This window comes from Aethalodelphis obliquidens, unplaced genomic scaffold (assembly GCF_003676395.1).
Source record: "Aethalodelphis obliquidens isolate GAN/ISIS:26980383/991018 unplaced genomic scaffold, ASM367639v1 scaffold12, whole genome shotgun sequence".
Taxonomy (NCBI): domain Eukaryota; kingdom Metazoa; phylum Chordata; class Mammalia; order Artiodactyla; family Delphinidae; genus Aethalodelphis; species Aethalodelphis obliquidens.
In genome coordinates this window covers 15,950,058-15,972,448 of record NW_020837956.1, presented here as the reverse complement: position 1 = coordinate 15,972,448, position 22,391 = coordinate 15,950,058, and positions in this window count along the sequence as shown.

The window sequence follows — 22,391 nt, the reverse complement described above, 5'->3', positions numbered from 1 at the left end:
TGTTCCTGTCTTGTTGTTGTTTGGCATGGGGTGTCCAGCACTGGAGCTTGCTGGTTGTTGAGTGGAGCTGGGTCTTATCATTGAGATGGAGATCTCTGGGAGAGCTCTTGCCAATTGATATTACATAGGGCTGGGAGGTCTCTGGTGGACCAATGTCCTGAACTCGGCTCTCCGAGTTCAGGTGATGCTCAGGTGTGACACCCGGCCGGAGCACCAAGACTCTGTCAGCCACACGGCTCAGAAGAAAAGGGAGGGAATAAAAAGAACGAAAGGAAAATAAATAAAAAAGTTATTAAAGTATAAAAAATTTTAATTATTAAAATAAAAAAGTGTTTAAAAAAAAAGAGAAGAGAGCAACCATACCAATAAACAAATCCATCAATAATAACAAGCACTAAAAACTAAACTAAGGTAAACATATAAATTGGAAACTAGTCAGTCACATACAGCAAACGCCTAGCCTATAGTTGCTCCCAAAGTCCACTGACTCAATTTTGGGATGATTTGTTGTCTATTCAGGTATTCCACAGATGCAGGGTAGATCAAGTTGATTGTGGGGATTCAATCTGCTGCTCCTGAGGCTGCATGGAGAAATTTCCCTTTGTCTTCTTTGTTCACACAGCTCCTGGGGTTCAGCTTTGGATTTGGCCCCGCCTCTGCATGTACGTTGCCCTCTGGCATCCGTTCTTAGGCCAGACAGGAGGAGGTTAAAGGAGTGGCTGATTAGGGCGCTCTGGCTCACTCAGCCAAGGGAGAGGGAGGGGTACAGAATGTGGGGCGAGACTGAGGAGGCAGAGGCTGGCATGACGTTGCACCAGCCTGAGGCACGCCATGCATTCTCCCGGGGAAGTTGTCCCTGGATCATGGGACCCTGGCAGTGGCAGGCTGCACAGGCCTCCCTGGAGGGGAGGTGTGGATAGTGACCTGTGCTTGCACACAGGCTTCTTGGTGGCTGCAGCAGCAGCCTTAGTGTTTCATGCCTGTCTTTGTTGTCCATGCTGATAGCCACAGCTTGCGCCCGTTTCTGGAGCTCATTTAGACTGTTTTCTGCCTTCTGTGGGCAGACAGGGAAGGAATCCCCTCTCCTCGCACAACCCAAAACAATGGTCTCTTGCCTCTTAGGCAGATCCAGACCTTTTCCCAGACTCCCTCCCAGCTAGCTGTGGCACACTAGCCCCTTTCAGGCTGTGTTCACGCAGCCAACCCCAGTCTTCTCCCTGGGACCCGCCCTCTGAAGCCCGAGCCTCAGCTCCCAGCCCCGCCTGCCCCAGCGGGTGAGCAGACAAGCCTCTTGAGCTGGTGAGTGCTGGTCAGCACCAATCCTCTGTGTGGGAATCTCTCCACTTTGCCCTCTGCACCCCTGTTGCTGCGCTCTCCTCTGTGGCTCCGAAGTTCCCCCCTGCCACTGCCCGGCTCCACCAGTGAAGGGACTTCCTAGAGTGTGGAAACCTTTCCTCCTTCAGAGCTCCCTCCCAGAGGTACAGGTCCCGTCCCTATTCTTTTGTCTCTGTTTTTTTCTTTTTTCTCTTGCCCTACCCAGGTACGTGGGGAGTTTCCTTTTGGGAAGCCTGAGGTCTTCTCCCAGCGTTCAGTGGGTGTTCTATAGTTGTTCCACATGTAGATGTATTTTTGATGAATTTGTGGGGAGGAAGGTGATCTCCAGGTCTCAACCCTCTGCCATCTTGAAGATCCTCCTCCTCAATGATTATTTATTTAGTCACCTTTCATGAAGATGTGTCTCACAGTCTGTTTCCTCTAAGGCACCATATTTCAACGAGGCATCAAGATGAACTCCTATATTAAGGAGTTAGGGGAAGTATCGTATGTGTACACATCATGGATATAGTGTCAGAAACCCGAGTTTAGAATCCTCATTCAGTAACTAGTGGCTGTGACCCGGGACTAAATTACTGAAACATCTTCATTTGCCTCATTTACAGTAGAGAAGATTTAATTGTTACTGAGTACCTAAAAAGTGCCGACAGTGTGACGAGTGCTTTCAATACATGGACATAATTAAATGTCACAATACTACTACTGAGTTTTATCCATACTGTGGCAGCATTGAAATAAGAAACTAAGTTGATTTTAAGTCAAATTCTTATGTTCATTGCTCAGTAACACCCTGACTGCAAAAACAGTATTATATTAATAATGCCAATAATTCTATTGAGACTTTAACTTGGGTATAAAATCACTGTAATTTTCTAAGCTTTTATTTTCAGTGTCAAATATAAACAACTAAAAACAATGGGATTCTATTTTTTGACAAGATACATAAAATATAAGGTTTAAGAATATCCCGTTATGAAAAATGCATTAGTACAACTTATGTACACTAAGAATAAATGTCACTACTAAATTTTGGCATTTTTTTCCAAGTCAGATTTACTAAGGCTGAATTTACATAAAGCAAAATTCACGTTTTGTGTATTGATATATGACTTATGAGAAATACATAGTTTTTTAACAACTGCCATGATCAAGATAACAAGAAGTTCTAAATCTCCCAACTTACTTTCAACCCTTTTACCAGTTCCAGCTCCTTAGCAAACACTGAGCTGTCTTCTGTTTAAAATGTCTTGGCTTTTCCAGAATGTGACATAAGTGGAATCACACAGTGAAAAGTATTTAGCATACAGTATGAGTATGGCTTCATTTGATTTGCATACTGCATTTGAGATTCATTCACAGCACTGTGTGTATGAATAGTTGTTTTCTCACTGTTCAGTACTTTTCTGTTCTTTGATATACCACAGTTTATTTTTACCACAGTTTATTTTTACCTTGACCAATTGAAAAAATATTTACTTTGTTTCCAGTTTAGGGAGATTATGAAAAAAGCTGCTGTAGAAAGATAAGTAGCAATTTTCTTTGCTTTGGGGCAGAAAACTAGGAGGACGTTTGCTGGTTAGTATGATAAGTCTATGTTTCACTTTATAAGAAACTGCCAATCCAAAATTCCTAAAGGATATCACATTCCCACCAGCAAATATAAGCATTCGATTCTGTAATATGTACTCCCCAGGAGTTTGTAATTTCATTATTTTTGGTTTTGGTTTTTAATTCTAGCCATTCAAATATATGTAAAATGGTGACTCGTAATTTTAATTTGCATTTTCTAATGAATAATCATGTTCAACATCTTTCATGAATATTCATATATTCAGTTTGGTGAAGTGTCTATTCATATATTTTCCAAATTTATAGTATGTAGTTTGGTTTTTTAATAATCTGAATATAAGTTTTTTACCAGATTGTTTTACCTATGTTTTATTCAAATATGTAGATTGTCTTTTCATTTTCTTAACAATATCTTTTGAAGGGTAGGATTTTAAAAAATTCTTTATTATGGTAAGAAAGCTCAATATGAAATTTATGCTCTTGACAAAATTTTACGTGTACAATACAGTATTGTTAACTGTAGGCACAATGTACAGCAGATATATAGAACTTATTCATCTTAATAACTAAATAACTGAAACTACACACAATAGATTTTGTATGCTGATTTTTATCCTGCAACATTACTGAATTTGTTTATTAGTTCTAACAGATTTTTTGTGGAGTCTTTAGGGTTTTCTACATGCAAAACCATGTCATATGCAAATTTTACTTATCCCTTTCCAATTTAGATGCATTTTATTTCATTTTCTGCCTAATTGGTCTGGCTAGGACTTCCAGTACTACCTTGAATATAAGTGATAAGAATGGGCATCCTCGTCTTGTTCCTGATCTTAGAGAAGAAGCTTTCAGTTTTTTTATTGTTGAATATTATGTTAGCTGTGGGCTTTTCATATCTGGCTTTTATTCTGTTGAGGTAAATGTCTTTTTTTTTTTAACATCTTTATTGGGGTATAATTGCTTTACAATGGTGTGTTAGTTTCTGCTTTATAACAAAGTGAATCAGTCATACATAAACATATGTTCCCATATGTCTTCCCTCTTGCTTCTCCCTCCCTCCCACCCTCCCTATCCCACCCCTCCAGGCTGTCACAAAGCACCGAGCCAATATCCCTGTGCCATGCGGCTGCTTCCCACTAGCTATCTACCTTACTACGTTTGTTAGTGTGTATATGCCCATGACTCTCTCTCGCCCTGTCACAGCTCACCCTTCCCCCTCCCCATAACCTCAAGTCCGTTCTCTAGGAGGTCTGCGTCTTTATTCCTGCCTTACCCCTAGGTTCTTCATGACATTTTTTTTTCTTAAATTCCATATATATGTGTTAGCATACGGTATTTGTCTTTTTCTTTCTGACTTACTTCACTCTGTATGACAGACTCTAGGTCTATCCACCTCATTACAAACAGCTCAATTTCGTTTCTTTTTATGGCTGAGTAATATTCCATTGTATATATGTGCCACATCTTCTTTATCCATTCATCCGATGATGGGCACTTAGGTTGTTTCCATCTCCGGGTTATTGCAAATAGAGCTGCAATGAACATTTTGGTACATGACTCTTTTTGAATTTTGGTTTTCTCAGGGTATATGCCCAGTAGTGGGATTGCTGGGTCATCTGGTAGTTCTATTTGTAGTTTTTTAAGGAACCTCCATACTGTTCTCCATAGTGGCTGAACCAATTCACATGCCCACCAGCAGTGCAAGAGTGTTCCCTTTTCTCCACATCCTCTCCAGCATTTATTGTTTCTAGATTTTTTGATGATGGCCATTCTGACTGGTGTGAGATGATATCTCATTGTAGTTTTGATTTGCATTTCTCTAATGATTAATGATGTTGAGAATTCTTTCATGTGTTTGTTGGCAGTCTGTATATCTTCTTTGTATTTAGGTCTTTGGCCCATTTTTGGATTGGGTTGTTTGTTTGTTTTTTTGTTACTGAGCTGCATGAGCCGCTTGTAAATTTTGGAGATTAATCCTTTGTCGGTTGCTTCATTTGCAAATATTTTCTCCCATTCTGAGGGTTGTCTTTTGGTCTTGTTTACGGTTTCCTTTGCTGTGCAAAAGCTTTGAAGTTTCATTAGGTCCCATTTCTTTATTTTTATTTCCATTACTCTAGGAGGTGGGTCAGAAAGGATCTTGCTGTCATAGAGTGTTCTGCCTATGTTTTCCTCTAAGAGTTTGATAGTTTCTGGCCTTACATTTAGGTCTTTAATCCATTTTGAGCTTATTTTTGTGTATGGTGTTAGGGAGTGATCTAACTTCATACTTTTACATGTAGCTGTCCAGTTTTCCCAGCACCACTTATTGAAGAGGCTGTCCTTTCTCCACTGTACATTACTGCCACCTTTATCAAAGATAAGTTGACCATATGTGCGTGGGTTTATCTCTGGGCTTTCTATCCTGTTCCATTGATCTATCTTTCTGTTTTTGTGCCAGTACCATACCGTCTTGATAACTGTAGCTTTGTAGCATAGTCTGAAGTCAGGGAGCCTGATTCCTCCAGTTCCTTCTTTCGTTCTCAAGATTGCTTTGGCTTTCGGGGTCTTTTGTGTTTCCATACAAATTGAAAACTTTTTTGTTCCAGTTCTGTGAAAAATGCCAGTGGTAGTTTGAGGGGATTGCATTGAATCTATAGATTGCTTTGGGTAGTAGAGTCATTTTCACAATGTTGATTCTTCCAATCCAAGAACATGGTATATCTCTCCATCAATTTGTATCATTTTTAATTTCTTTCATCAGTGTCTTATAATTTTCTGCATACAGCTCTTTTGTCTCCTTAGGTAGGTTTATTCCTAGATATTTTATTCTTTTTGTTGCAATGGTAAATGGGAGTGTTTTCTTGATTTCACTTTCAGATTTTTCATCATTAGTATATAGGAATGCCAGAGATTTCTGTGCATTAATTTTGTATCCTGCCACTTTACCAAATTCATTGATTAGCGCTAGTAGTTTTCTGGTAGCATCTTTAGGGTTCTCTATATATAGGATCATGTCATCTGCAAACAGTGACAGCTTTACTTCTTCTTTTCCGATTTGGATTCCTTTTATTTCCTTTTCTTCTCTGATTGCTGTGGCTAAAACTTCCAAAACTATGTTGAATAATAGTGGTGAGAGTGGGCAACCTTGTCTTGTTCCTGATCTTAGTGGAAATGCTTTCAGTTTTTCACCATTGAGGATGATGTTTGCTGTGGGCTTGTCATATATGGCCTTTATTATATTGAGGAAAGTTCCCTCTATGCCTACTTTCTGCAGGGTTTTTATCATAAATGGGTGTTGAATTTTGTCAAAAGCTTTCTCTGCATCTATTGAGATGATCATATGGTTTTTCTCCTTCAATTTGTTAATATGGTTTATCACATTGATAGATTTGCGTATATTGAAGAATCCTTGCATTCCTGGAATAATCCCCACTCTATCATGGTGTCTGATCCTTTTAATGTGCTGTTGGATTCTGTTTGCTAATATTTTGTTGAGGATTTTTGCATCTATGTTCATCAGTGATATTGGCCTGTAGTTTTCTTTCTTTGTGACATCCTTGTCTGGTTTTGGTATCAAAGGTGATGGTGGCCTCGTAGAAGGAGTTTGGGAGTGTTCCTCCCTCTGCTATATTTTGGAAGAGTTTGAGAAGGACAGGTGTTAGCTCTTCTCTAAATGTTTGATAGAATTCGCCTGGTCCTGGGCTTTTGTTTGTTGGAAGGTTTTTAATCACAGTTTCAATTTCAGTGCTTGTGATTGGTCTGTTCATATTTTCTATTTCTTCCTGATTCAGTCTTGGCAGGTTGTGCCTTTCTAAGAATTTGTCCATTTCTTCCAGATTGTCCATTTTATTGGCATAGAGTTGCTTGTAGTAATCTCTCATGATCTCTTTTATTTCTGCAGTGTCAGTTGTTACCTCTCCTTTTTCATTTCTAATTCTATTGATTTGAGTCTTCTCCCTTTTTTCTTGATGAGTCTGGCTAATGGTTTATCTATTTTGTTTATCTTCTCAAAGAACCAGCTTTTAGTTTTATTGATCTTTGCTATTGTTTCCTTCATTTCTTTTTCATTTATTTCTGATCTGATTTTTATGATTTCTTTCCTTCTGCTAGCTTTGGGGTTTTTTTGTTCTTCTTTCTCTAATTGCTTGAGGTGCAAGGTTAGGTTGTTTATATGAGATGTTTCCTGCTTCTTAAGGTGGGCTTGTATTGCTATAAACTTCCCCCTTAGAACTGCTTTTGCTGCATCCCACAGGTTTTGGGTTGTTGTGTCTCCATTGTCATTTGTTTCTAGGTATGTTTTGATTTCCTCTTTGATTTCTTCAGTAATCACTTCATTATTAAGTAGTGTATTGTTTAGCCTCCATGTGTTTGTATTTTTTACAGATCTTTTCCTGTAATTGATATCTAGTCTCATGGCGTTGTGGTCAGAAAAGATACTTGATACAATTTCAATTTTCTTAAATTTACCAAGGCTTGATTTGTGACCTAAGATATGATCTATCCTGGAGAATGTTCCATAAGCACTTGAGAAAAATGTGTATTCTGTTGTTTTTGGATGGAGTGTCCTATAAATATCAATTAAGTCCATCTTGTTTAATGTATCATTTAAAGCTTGTGTTTCCTTATTTATTTTAATTTTGGATGATCTGTCCATGGGTGAAAGTGGGGTGTTAAAGTCCCCGACTATGAATGTGTTACTGTCGATTTCCCCTTTTATGGCTGTTAGTATTTGCCTTATGTATTGAGGTGCTCCTACTTTGGGTGCATAAATATTTACAATTGTTATATCTTCTTCTTGGATCGATCCCTTGATCATTATGTAGTGTCCTTCTTTGTCTCTTTTAATAGTCCTTATTTTAAAGTCTATTTTGTCTGATATGAGAATTGCTACTCCAGCTTTCTTTTGGTTTCCATTTGCATGGAATATCTTTTTCCATCCCCTTACTTTCAGTCTGTATGTGTCTCTAGGTCTGAAGTGGGTCTCTTGAAGACAGCATATATAAGGGTCTTGTTTTTCCTTCTCTTGTGTTTCTTGCCTAGAGAACATCCTTTAGCATTTGTTGTAAAGCTGGTTTGGTGGTGCTGAACTCTCTCAGCTTTTGCTTGTCTGTAAAGGTTTTAATTTCTCCATCAAATCTGAATGAGATCCTTGCTGGGCAGAGTAGTCTTGGCTGCAGGTTTTTCTCCTTCATCACTTTCAGTATGTCCTGCCACTCCCTTCTGGCTTGTAGGGTTTCTGCTGAGAGATCAGCTGTTAACCTTATGGGGATTCCCTTATGTGTTATTTGTTGTTTTTCCCTTGCTGCTTTTAATATGGTTTCTTTGTATTTAATTTTTGACAGTTTGATTAATATGTGTCTTGGCGTATTTCTCCTTGTATTTATCCTGTATGGGACTCTCTGTGCTTCCTGGACTTGATTAACTATTTCCTTTCCCATATTAGGGAAGTTTTCAACTATAATCTCTTCAAATATTTTCTCAGTCCCTTTCTTTTTCTCTTCTTCTTCTGGAACCCCTATAATTCGAATGTTGGTGCGTTTAATGTTGTCCCAGAGGTCTCTGAGACTGTCCTCAGTTCTTTTCATTCTTTTTTCTTTATTCTGCTCTGCAGTAGTTATTTCCACTATTTTATCTTCCAGGTCACTTATCTGTTCTTCTGCCTCAGTTATTCTGCTATTGATCCCATCTAGAGTACTTTTAATTTCATTTATTGTGTTGTTCATCGTTGCTTGTTTCATCTTTAGTTCTTCTAGGTCCTTGTTAACTGATTCTTGCATTTTGTCCATTCTATTGTCCATTCTATCTCCAAGATTTCGGATCAACCTTACTATCATTATTCTGAATTCTTTTTCAGGTAGACTGCCTATTTCCTCTTCATTTGTTAGGTCTGGTGCATTTTTATCTTGCTCCTTTATCTGCTGTGTGTTTTTCTGTCTTCCCATTTTCCTTATCTTACTGTGTTTGGGATCTCCTTTTTGCAGGCTGCAGGTTCGTAGTTCCTCCTGTTTTTGATGTCTGTCTCCAGTGGCTAAGGTTGGTTCAGTGGGTTGTGTAGGCTTCCTGGTGGAGGGGACTAGTGCCTGTGTTGTGGTGGATGAGGCTGGATCTTGTCTCTCTAGTGGGCAGGTTCACGTCTGGTGGTGTGTTTTGGGGTGTCTGTGGCCTTATTATGATTTTAGGCAGCCTCTCTGCTAATGGGTGGGGTTGTGTTCCTGTTTTGCTAGTTGTTTGGCATAGGTTGTCCAGCACTGTGGCTTGCTGGTCGTTGAGTGAAGCTGGGTGCTGGTGTTAAGATGGAGGTCTCTGGGAGATTTTCGCCGTTTGATATTATGTGGAGCTGGGAGGTCTCTTGTTGACCAGTGTCCTGAAGTTGGCTCTCCTACCTCAGAGGCAGAGCCCTGCCTCCTGGCTGGAGCACCAAGAGCTTTTCATCCACACGGCTCAGGATAAAAGGGAGAAAAAGTAGAGGGAATTAGTAGAAGTATGAGGAAAGAAAGAAGGAAAGGAGGGTAGGAAGGAAGGAAGAAAGAAAGAAAGAAGCAAAGAAGGAAAGAAGGCAAGAAGGAAAGAAAGGAGGGAGGGAGGAAGGAAGGAAGGAGGGAAAGAAGGAAAAAAGACAGAAAGAAGATACAGTAAAAATAAAATAAAGTATAATAAAGTTATTGAATTAAAAAAATTCTTATTTAGAAAAAAAAAAAGAAAACGGACGGATAGAACCTTAGGACAAATGTTGGAAGCAAAGCTATACAAAATCTTACACAGAAGCATACACATACACCCTCACTAAAAGAGGTAAATGGGGAAAAATCATAAATCTTGCTGTCAGAGACCACCTCCTCTATTTGGGATGATTCGTTGTCTAAAGGAGAGAAGGAAGGAAGGAAAGAAAGAAAGAATGAAGGTAAAGTATAATAACGTTATTAAAATTAATTATTAAGAAAAAAAAATTAAAAAAAAAAAAAAACATGGATGGATAGAACCCTAGGACAAATGGTGGAAGCAAGACTATACAGACAAGATTTCACACAGAAGCATACACATACACATTCACAAAAAGAGGAAAAGGGAAAAAATCATAGATCTTGCTCCTAAAGTCCACTTCCTTAATTTGGGATGATTGGTTGTCTATTCAGGTATTCCACAGATGCAGGGTATATCAAGTTGATTGTGGACCTTTAATCCGCTGCTTCTGAGGCTGCTGGGAGAGATTTCCCTTTCTCTTCTTTGTTCTCACAGCTCCCAGGCTCAGCATTGGATTTGGCCCTGCCACTGCGTGTAGGTCGCTGGAGGGCGTCTGCTTTTTGCTCAGACAGGATGGGGTTAAAAGAGCCGCTGATTCAGGGGCTCCGGCGCACTCAGGCCGGCGGGGAGGGAGGGGCACGGAGTGCGGGGCGGGCCTGCGGTGGCAAAGGCCGGCGTGACTTTGCACCAGCCTGAGGCGCGCTGTGCGTTCTCCCGGGGAAGTTGTCCCTGGATCCCGGGAACCTGGCAGTGGCGGGCTGCACAGGCTCCGCGGAAGAGGGCGGGGGAAGGTGACCTGTGCTCGCACACAGGCCCCTTGGTGGCGGCAGCAGGAGCCTTAACGTTTCCCGCCCGCCTCTGGGGTCCGCGCTTTTAGCCGCGGTTTGCGCCCGTCTCTGGATTCCGCGCTTTCAGCCGCTGCTTGCGCCCGTCTCTGGATTCCACGCTTTTAGCCGCGGCTCGTGCCCATCTCTGGAGTTCCTTTAAGCAGCGTTCTTAAACCCCTCTCCTCACGCCCCAGGAAACAAAGAGGGAAGGAAAAGTCTCCTGCCTCTTCGGCAGGTGCAGACTTTTCCCCGGACTCCCTCCCGGCTAGCTGTGGTGCACCAACCCCTTCAGGCTACGTTCAAGCCGCCAACCCCAGTCCTCTCCCTGCGCTCCGTCCGAAACCGAAACCCAAGCCTCAGAGCCTCAGCTCGCAGCCCCGCCCGCCCCGGCGGGTGAGCAGACAAGCCTCTCGGGCTGGTGTGCGGGAATCTCCCCGCTTTGCCCTCCGCACCCGTTGCTGTGCACTCCTCCGCGGTACCGAAGCTCCCCCCTCCGCCTCCCGCAGTCTCCGCCCGCGAAGGGGCTTCCTAGTGTGTGGAAACTTTTCCTCCTTCACAGCTCCCTCCCACTGGTGCAGGTGCCGTCCCTATTCTTTTGTCTCTGTTTTTTCTTTTGCCCTACCCAGGTACGTGGGGAGTTTCTTGCCTTTTGGGAGGTCTGAGGTCTTCTGCCAGCCTTCAGTAGGTGTTCTGTAGGAGTTGTTCCACGTGTAGATGTATTTCTGGTGTATCTGTGGAGAGGAAGGTGATCTCCGCATCTTACTCTTCCGCCATCTTCCGCCTTCCCCTGTTGAGAGTTTTTAATCATGAAAAGGTGTTGAATTGTGTCAAATGCTTTTTCTTCATCTATTGAGATGATCATGTGATTTTTACCCAAGGTTGATCACGAGGAAATAGAAAATCTGAACAAATAACAAGTAAAAAATTAAATCAGTAATCAAAAATATCCCCAAAAGTAAAAGCCCAGGAGCACATGGTTTCACTAGTGAATTCTAACAAATATTTAAAGAATTAATACCAATCTTTTGCAAAACTCTTCCAAAAAACTGAAGAAGAGGAAGGCTTCCAAATTTATTGTATGAGACCAGCATTACCCTGATACCAAAGTCAGACAAAGACCACTACAAGAAAACTACGTGCCAATAATCATGATGAGCTTAGATGCAAAAATTCTCAACATTATAGACCAAGTGGATCTCACAGACATATTCATAACATTTCATCCAATGGCAGCCGAATGCACACCCTTTTCAAACACACAGAACATTTTCTAAGATCATATGTTGAAGTCTCAACAAATTAAAGAAGACAAATTATATCAAGTATTTTTTTTTGAGCACAATGGTATAAAACTAGAAATCAATAACAGAAGGAAAGCTGGAATTCACAAATACATGGGTATTAAACAACACACTCTTGAGCAACCAATAGCTCAAAGAAGAAATCCAAAGAGAAATAAAATCTTCAGACAGATGAAAATATCTTAAGACAGATGAAATACAACATAACAAAACATATGACGTATAGAAACAGCAGTTCAAGAAAAAAGATACATCTCAAATAAACAACATAAATTTATACCTTAAGGTACAAGAAAAAGGACAAAGTCCAAACTTAGCAGAAGAAAGGAAATGATAAAGATTAGAGCATAAATACATGAAACAGGAAAACAGTAGAAAAATTATCAAAACTAGGAACTGGTTCTTTGAAAATATAAACAAAATTGACAAATCTTAGGTAAAGACCAACGGAGAAAAAAGAGAGGACCCAAATTAATAAAATTATAAGTGAAAGGAGAGATACTACAACTGATACCACAGAAATATAAAGGATCATAAGACTACTATGAACTATTATGTCAATAAATTGGATAACCTAGAAAAATGGATACATTTCTAGGAATATACTACCTACCAAGACTGAAAAAAGAAGAAACAGACAATCTGAACAGACCAATAATGAATAAGGAGAATGAATCAGTTAATCAAAAGCCTCTCAAAAAAAGAAAAACCTGTGGCCAGATAGTTTTACTGGTGAATTCTACCAAACATTTAAATAGAGCTAGTGTTAATCTTTCTCAAATTCTTCCAAAATATTGAAGAAGAAGGGACACTCTCAAATATACTTTATGAGGCCAGCATTACTCTGATTCCAAAGCCAAATAAAGACACTACAAGAAAACTACAAACCAATACACCTGATGAATATAAATGTAAAAATTCTCAACAAAATTCTAGCAACCTGAACTCAACAGCACATTAAAAGGATCATACACCATGAACAAGTGAGATTTATGCCTGAGATGCAAGGACAGCTTAATATACACACAAAATTAATGTGATACACTACATTAATGGAAGATTTAAAGTCCAATGTAGCAATTTATTTTCTTTTCCTGTTAGAAAATATTCCAAGGAAATGTTGCCTAATCCAAGGACACAAAGATTTTTCTACTGTGCTTCTTTAAGAAGATTAATGATTTAAAATTTTACATCTGGGTTTATGATTTAATTTCTGTATATGATACAGTGTAGGACTGACATTTATTTATTTATTTATTTATTAGTGTTCAATGTTTCCAGCACGAATTGTTGAAAAGACTATACTTTCTCCACTGTGTTGCCTTTGTATATCTACTGAGGATAAAATTACCTGTAGATACGATTTTATTTTGGAGCATTCTATTCTGCTCCATTGATCTGTGTGTCTCTCCTTTTTCCAGCTCCTATATTTGTTACTATATTCGTCTGTAGTTTACATCTCATGTTATCCCATTGTTTGGTTTTTATGTCAGGATAATACTAGCCTTATAACATGAGTTAGAAATTGTTCCCTCCACTTCCATTTACTGAACGTTTGTAATTTTTTTGAGACTAAAGAAATGGGTGATAGAAGCTACTTCAACATATTGGAAAATCAAAGCAGTGAGTACACTTAGGATCTAACCCCTTAGCAAATTTCAAGTGTACAATAGAGTACTGTTGACTATAGTCACATTGTAGTACATTATTTCTCTAGAACTTATTTATTTTAAATAACTGAAACTTTGTACCCTTTGACTAACATCTCTGATTTCCCTACCTCCCCATGATGGATGTAAATTAGCTTGATTGTAGTGATTACTTCACAATGTATACGTATATTGAAACACTAAATTCTACACTTTAAATATATACAATTTTTTTTGTCAATTATACCTTAAAAATCTGGATTTTTTTTAAAAGAGAAAAAGAAAATCAAAGGGGAATTGTTTTCATTTTTAAATGTAACATATTACTTCAAATATATGTTTAACATATGTTTAATGTATATGACTTCCTACTTTGATTTAGGAAGCAGTTAGAAATTATTCTAATAAGCCTGGGTGTAATGATTTCATAGCTTCCAGTTTCTACACTAAAATCTCTGCAATTTTTCTTTGGAGAGTAAAAAAAAATGTAAATATAGCTGTTAATGAAAAACCGTGTTTAAGTACCACATGCAAAGCTCCTACACACTTGTAAATTGGTGGTGGTTGTGAGAAGTGTCCTCAGAAAATGTGAAAAAAAAAGAGATTACCAGCTTTATGCAATTTTTCTCCTTTACCAAGAATTGAAACGTTAAGTAAAAAGTAATGTTAAAATTGAAGAAGTTCTTTTGATACGAAACTATGGGGAAATTTATTTTAATTGGAATGGCTCGGACATATCCCTTAATATTCTTACCAGCATATTATTTATTTTAGGGATTTAACTCTTAAACAATTAAGGCAAATATTCATAATCATTTGCACTCTTCTAGACATAGTTACTTTCTCAACGAACATGAGAATAATAATCATTTTATTAACATTTGATTTATTCATGAGTTTACTAAAAAGCACCAAGCACAGTGCCTCCACTATAGTAAGTTTGCAAAATGCAGTAGCCACCTTGCCTCTCTTAGCAGATTTCAAATAATCTTCACACACTAGGCACCATTTCTTACAATAATCTTTTGGTGTAAGGAAGAAAGGAATAATTAACATAATTTACAGATGATAAAATGTCTAGATATAGAGAGGGATACGTATTTTGGCCAATGTTAAATGACTGATAACTATATTTTAATATACAATAATTCAACTTATTAATACATTAATACTATTAATGTATTTTCTCAATTCCAAGTGAAGACTAAAATATTAGGCAATGTGAAAATGTTAAGACACTGAATGATAAACTAGAAAACATATATAATTACAGAACATAACAACAGTTTAAAAGACTGATCTTCAAATCAGCACGTGTGAACCCCAGAGGGTAAAACATATGTTCCATTGGGATGTGATGATAATAAGAGCAGCTAGCATTTGTTGAATTATTATTCTAGGCATGAGATACATATTTGCTAATGTAATTCTCACAACAACCCTAGAGTATAGGTACTTTATTTCAGATGAAAAAAAAATTGAAGCACAATAGACAAAAGTAAAAAATAGAATTTCAATGAATATTTATTACCAATAAGAGTAACACATAGTTTTAATTATATTCAATATTTGTGTCTATAGTAAAGCATGTGACTTTTAAGTAGTAAACATTTATAATTCATAAATTTATAAAATGTTTTCTTAAATATGTGATCAAAATTTTGGAGATTACTGAGGAATTATTTTGGAAATGCTAGTTCCATTTAACCTAAGGGAAAAATACTTAATGTGTCTTCCTCACATCTAAAATTGCTATGACTATTCTAATCAAAAACTAAATGAGTTTAAAATGTTCTCATGAATACTATTTTCACAAGGTTCAATGGTAACTTAAAAAGGCCAAATTAAGAAGCTCTAAGATGCCGGTAAGAGTTTTATGGGCTTGGGATCAAGAAACTAGTCTTAGTTTCAGTTTTGTTGTGTCTCTATTTTGCTGAAGTTATTCTTAAATTAGAGTGCATTCACTATGGCTCCTCAAAGGTGATAGGAAAATAAAATTCCATAGTTAAAATGAAGGATTTGGGGATACAGAGACTATTTTCTCTCCCCAAGAATTTAATGGTCTGCTGTATTCAAAGTAGAATCGCTTCCTACTCTTCCAGTAGTCAATCTCAAAACATGCCTCCCTCCTTTTTTTTTTAACAAATATTTATTGGGGGCCTACTATGTGTCAGGTAATTCTTTTTTCCCCAGTTTTATTGAGATATAATTGACATTTGTAATTTGTAACTATGTGAGGTGACAGATGTTAACTAAACATCTTGTGGTAAACATTTTACAATATATATACATGTATCAAATGTTGTACACTTTAAACTTACACAATGTTATAAGTCAATTGTATCTTAGTAAAACATTCCCATTTTTAAGGTTGACTATTCCCACTATGGATAGATTACTGCAGTGGTTAAAATATTCCAGTTATTTCCAAATTTCTTCTATCTGAGTATAGTTCTCTATGTATATTAAGTATCTTTATGTATATTAAGAATTTTTCCATTGCTGATGAAATCGAATATTCCTGAGGAAGGGTTATATTTTAAGGAAATTCTCTTTTATTCATAAAATTATATTTGCTTAAAAACTTCATTCAAAACCCTAGTAAGTGCTGTGGGGAATAAGAAAGAGAAAAAACTTTGTCCTGATATCTAATAAAATTATAATCTTGTAGGAATGGTAGGTGGATAATGAGATTTTTCTCTAATGTGGTATATCAGTAGAAGTAGAGTGTTATGGGAGGTTTCCCAAGAAATCAAGCACAAGATTGAGGAAGGATTCATGTGGAAAATGTATCTGAGTTAAAGGAAAAGGGTAATTGGACAGAGAAAAGGGGATGGGATTTCAGAAGAAATGAAATGAAGTGGGACATGAAGGTAGGAAATTAGAACGTTTCACTTGATAGTAACAATATACACTAATTTCCTTACAATTTGTTAACTTACTTACAAACATATACATTAACTGTAACCACTGTTCATAAAATTTCAAAAACATTAATCTTATCATTATAGCAGCCCTATGAAGCAGATATTAGTGAATATATTAGCTTTGCTTTATAGTAGAAGAAATTGAATATTTTAACTAATTGTCCCAGGTTACACAATTAGGAAGTGTGTAACCTGGGACTGAAGTTTGATCCCGGACAGTTTGGTTTCAGATTCTGTGTTTATAGGAGTGACCATATAATTTATCTTCCAAACTGGGACATTTTGGAGAGCAAAGCAATCCTTTACTAACAATTAGCAAGGCACAATAGGTGTAAATCAGGACTGTTTAAATAAGGATAAATGGTCATCCTAACTCTAAGACCAGTAGAGCAGATAATATGAAAAATGTATTTTCTCTCCCTCATATCTCTGGTGTAAATGCTAATTGTTACATTAAAACACAAAGGCAGTCCAATCCTTTTTAGTTTTTCTTGGGTCAAATATATATTTAAAAATTTAGTGAACTCTCTTACCAGAAAATGAACATGTTTATATGCATGCATGTGTATTTGCAAATATACGTGCATAAAATTTCTGGATATCCCGGACTCCTCAAGTCCATTCACTCTTGTTCCTCAGAGGGGCTCCTGACTTCACACAGAGGTTATGATTTAGACACAGAAAGTAGTACAGTCTTGTCTGTCTATTAGTTTATCACTTGTTAACTGTAAGATTGCTGAATTATGACTGAAAAGTTTTGACTTGCAGTTTGCACAAAATATATTAAATATTTCAGATTAAGGTTTTTAATGAAGAATTGTAGTCAGTGAAAAATACATAACAGATTTTCTTCCTTCAAGATGTGTAACATTTTGAAAGTCTGAACTGTGTACAGAATAACAAGAAGATGAAGTTTAAAATGAGTATAAGCTTCTATGATTATTACCCCAATATTTGTTCTAAAAAACTAACAGCTTTTATATCCCCAAAATTACCTTCATTTTTCAGGGGTGAATTTTTTTTTCTGCATATTGAAAGAGATCCATAGTGGTGCAAAAAACAAAACAAGACAAATTAATTCACTGATTTGTAGTAGACCATCAACTTGAGATATACTGTCAAATTTTACAGGCATATTTATTAGTTATATCCATATACAGCCACTTTTAAAGTAATGCAAATACAATTTAAACTGGCCGATATGACATTTATAGACCTAAATAAGGATCAAAAATTATTAATGCCAAACTTGAAGGTTATCTTTCAAAGTTGATGGAGAATATCAATGCCTATGTGGAAAAAATGGATTAAGATCATTGGATCAAACTCAGAATCAGTACAACTCAGTCAAAATAGAGATTGAGATGAAATGGACTTTGCATAATTCTACAAATCTGAAGGCAGTGTTACTGTTCAGGAGCACCAACTCTGAATGAGGATGTGGCTTTTCTGATGCCAAGTTTGGCTTAAGAGGGTCATGGATACCTCTGAACATTCCCTGAGAGTGTCAATGCATGGGCTGTTTGTGACAGTTCTTCATGAACATGAGTTGTTTAGCTCCATGTTTCAAAGGACAATGGCACACTAGGACCTATCTTGCATTTATGTTTTCACTGACTGCTGCTACCCCTCCTTAGCAACTCCACTGAGAGACGCTCCACTGAGATATTGCCTCTGCTCCTGATACATGTGGCTATTTCATTTCCAGTGGAAGTGTATACATTTAGGCTTGAAAGCTTAATATAATTTTCTATAGATAGTTGCTTATGGTCCCTTTCTGTCAATATATTACACTTGGAAAGTATAATAGTTCCAAATATTGAAAACATTTTTAAAAAACCTATATTTCTTTTAAAATCTTGTTGATAAAATAATTTTGAAATTGAGAAATCCTTTAAAGAAAGACTGTTTTCACCATAAGATAAAAAAATGCTTTTAATTAACCATAATGCTGTTGAAGTTCTTAAATAATTTCTTTTATGTATGCTAAACATTTCCCTTGAAAACTCATATGCTCCAGTGCATTTTAAGGTTTTTATTTTTTAAAAAGTACAACAGTAAACATATACTCAATCTAGATTAAATTTCAGCAGTTCCAATTCAGGAGAATTGAATTGCTGACTTTTAATATACAAACTCCACGATTACTAGAAATGTTTGAGAGAAATTATATCTCCCTATTTATAGTATTAGTTGTCACTATAAAATAATGAAACTACTTTTAAAATATATTAGAACTTGAACATTTCCAAAGGTACTGGTCCATTTCACTTACCTTGGAACCAGGCTATCATTGTACAAAATAGTTTAATAAGTGCTCTTGGGGATTGCTGCTTCCTCTTTATGTCTAGAATGATAGCAAATCTTTACCATTTAAGGATTCATTTAAACTTTGAAAATAGTCAGAAAATCATTTAGAATTAATTATGCTGAATGAAAATTGTGATCAAGGAGAGTAAAATTTCAGTATTGTTTAAAGAACAGTTTTAAAGATAGCATGTCATGAACTAGAGTGGTTTTAAGGTGAAAACACCAATCAGACCCTAAACAAGACTGAAAACTCTGAGCAGGATGAAAGCTAACAGATCTCAACTCAGGCTGCACTTAAGAATCAGGTGAGTAGTATTTAAAACACATAGCTACTGTGACCATTCTTGCTTTTGCTTTTGTTTCTTTCTTTAAAATTTAATCCTAAGGGTCAGTATATTTTTGAAAATTTATTATTATGGATAAAATTGCTACACAGTGGTTACATTTATGAGAAGTTTTGTTTGGCTATGTGATCTCAATATTAGATGTGAAATACTAGGAGTTAAATCTCTTTGCTGCACTGAGATGTCTGAGCAGAGCAGTCAATTACTACATGGTTCAATTTCAGGCACTAAAAGGGCCCTGATGCCAACATTTCATTCTACTTGCTTTCCTACTTTTTAGAGGATGCTTAAACAATCATTAACATTTTACCACTTCAGTCCTTAGTATTTTGATCCTGTTTAAGAAAACATATCTTTGGGGTTGGGACATGCCGTTTTCATGTATTATTAGAGGACACATACAAAACACAATCACCCATATAAACCAGCTATCTGAGAAGTGCTTTTGCTGGGAGAACATATGCAGACATAAAGAACAAATTAAAATGAAAATCTAATAAGAAATTGATAGTTGGAAAATTTATCACCTCACAGAGAGGAAATTATAATAGGAAGTTTTGAACTCCCACAAAAAATATGATTTAAAATTCTTCTCAACTTTAGACTGTGTATATAACTTATTGATTTTAAAACTATTAACTTAGGGGACTTCCCTGGCAGCACAGTGGATAAAAATCTGCCTGTCATTGCAGGGGACATAGGTTCGAGCCCTGGTCTGGGAAGATCCCACATGCTGCAGAGCAACTAAGCCCATGCGCCACAACTACTAACCCTGCGCTCTAGAGCCTGCAAGCCACAACTACTGAGCCCACATGCCACAACTACTGAAGCCCACGCACCTAGAGCCCATGCTCTGCAACAAGAGAAGCCACCACAATGAGAAGTTCGCTTACTGCAACGAAGAGTAGCCCCCGCTTGCCGCAACTAGAGAAAGCCTGTGCGCAGCAACGAAGACCCAACGCAGCCAAAAATAATTAATTTTTTAAAAAAAGATTTACTTAGAAAGGATTTTGGAATATGATCAATAAATATTTAAGAAAGAAAAATATTTGTTCAAAGTTTAACAAATTCTCACATCCTACAGATGACAGATTTCTGAGAGTACACATTTTACTTTTTTGTCAAAATTTAGTCACTTTATTCTCCATGTACCCTTTTAAACGTTTAATATTTTTGGTTCATGTTTTTATTATTTAAACTTTCCCTTGCATAAATGAAAATTCACTTTTACTTTACTATTCAATATCTCTATATTTTATATTTGTAACTAAGACATTTTGAAGGTTATAGGCCTGATAATAGTCATTTAATTTATAAAACCATTCTTAATTATCTGTTTCTAACTATGAATTTTTGTGACATTCTATTTCACTAATTTCTATCTTAGATGACAATAAAAATATCCCCTTTTATTCAATTCCTGCAATCTCTGCCTTATATACAGAGGAATTATATCTACTTGGAGTCACAAGAATAAAATATTTCAACGTCACTTCCACTTCTACACATACTTGAGTAGCTGGTAACAAACTTGCCCTCCCACCATAAATAATCAGATATTTGGACAAAATGTTCTCAGTCATAGAACAATAGGTAACAAAGACTGTGATAATGTGCTTTGTATGTGTAGAGCTGGTTTATTTTGATGTTTTAAAGAAAATCTTACTCCAATTCAATGAAATTCAAACTTTCTAATGTTAAAGACCTTGTAGATATCTCTTTTCTTTGGACTATGTACTCCTTTCTAGTCCATCTTACTGGCCTGAAGAGCTTTGGTATCAGTATGGTTATGGTCGTAATAAACTCTCTAAACATTTACTATGTCTTTGGAATCATTGTTCATAAATACTAGAAATTGCTTTTCTAATCATAATATTAGAACATTATATATCTAGAATCTTTAGCAATTAGTTTATTATTTTCTGTTTTATATTTGGAGTCAAATACATTTTACGTTTTATACAGGATTTACTCTTTAACAATGTAATGAATACCATGCTGACTGACACTTTCACAGAAAGTAAACTGATATTTATCGCATTTTGGCACATTTTCGTGCCCAAATGATGACGTGTACAGGTTTTCCCCCATGGAGATTTTAAAGAGAACCATAAACAAGATGAAAAGACCCTCAGGATGGGAGAAAATATTTGCAAATGAAGCAACTGACAAAGGATTAATCTCAAAATATACAAGCAGCTCATGTAGCTCAATATCAAAAAAACAAACAAATCCGAAGATGACATACAGATGGTCAACAAACACATGAAAAGATTATCACCATCACTAATCATTAGAGAAATGCAAATCAAAACCACAATGAGGTATCACCGCACATGGTCAGAATGGCCATCATCAAAAAATCTACAAACGATAAATGCTGGAGAGGGTGTGGAGAAAAGGGAACCCTCTTGCACTGTTGGTGGGAATGTAAATTGATACAGCCACTATGGAGAACAGTATGGAGGTTCCTTAAAAAACTAAAAATAGAACTACCATATGACCCAGCCATCCCAGTACTGGGCATATACCCTGAGAAAACCATAATTCAAAAAGATACATGTACCCCAATGTTCACTGCAGCACTATTTACAATAGCCAGGACATGGAACCAACCTAAATATCCATTGACAGATGAATGGATAAAGATGTGGTACTTATATACAATGGAGTATTACTCAGCCATAAAAAGGAATGAAATTGAGTCATTTGTCGTGAGGTGGATGGACCCAGAATCTGTCATACAGAGTGAAGTAAGTCAGAAAGAAAAAAAACAAATACCAAAAATTAACGTGTATATATGGAATCTAGAAAAATGGTACTGATGAACCTAGTGGCAGGGCAGGAATAGAGACAGACATAGAGAATAGACTTGACACATGCTAGTGGGAAGCTGCTATGTAGCATAGGGAGATCAACTTGGTGCTTTGTGACAACTTAGAGGGGTGGGATGGGGAGGGTAGGAGGGAGGCCCAAGAGGGGGGTGATATAGGTATACATATAGCTGATTCAGTTCGCTGTACAGCAGAAACTAACACAACATTGTAAAGCAATTATAACCTAATAAAGATGAAAAAAATATTTTTAATTTAAAAAAACATTTTAAGGCAAAATTAAAATGTCAAATGGTATTGTTTTTAGAAAACTAGAAGAAAAAATTTTGAATTTACTTGTTTTTGTATCATCATATATATCTAATGTCTGGCATGTACCAAAGGCTAATCTTGAGCATTCTGGAGTGTGGAGCTATTACCTAATAACTCTGTATTTAAGACAGGAGAAACTTGTATAAGTTAATACAGTTAATCCGAATCACTGATATTGTAATGTTCTCAAATTCCACCCCCCCAGAATATTTTCAGTATTTTTTTTAGAATGAAGTGCATTTTATTTAATGTTAATTCTTTGA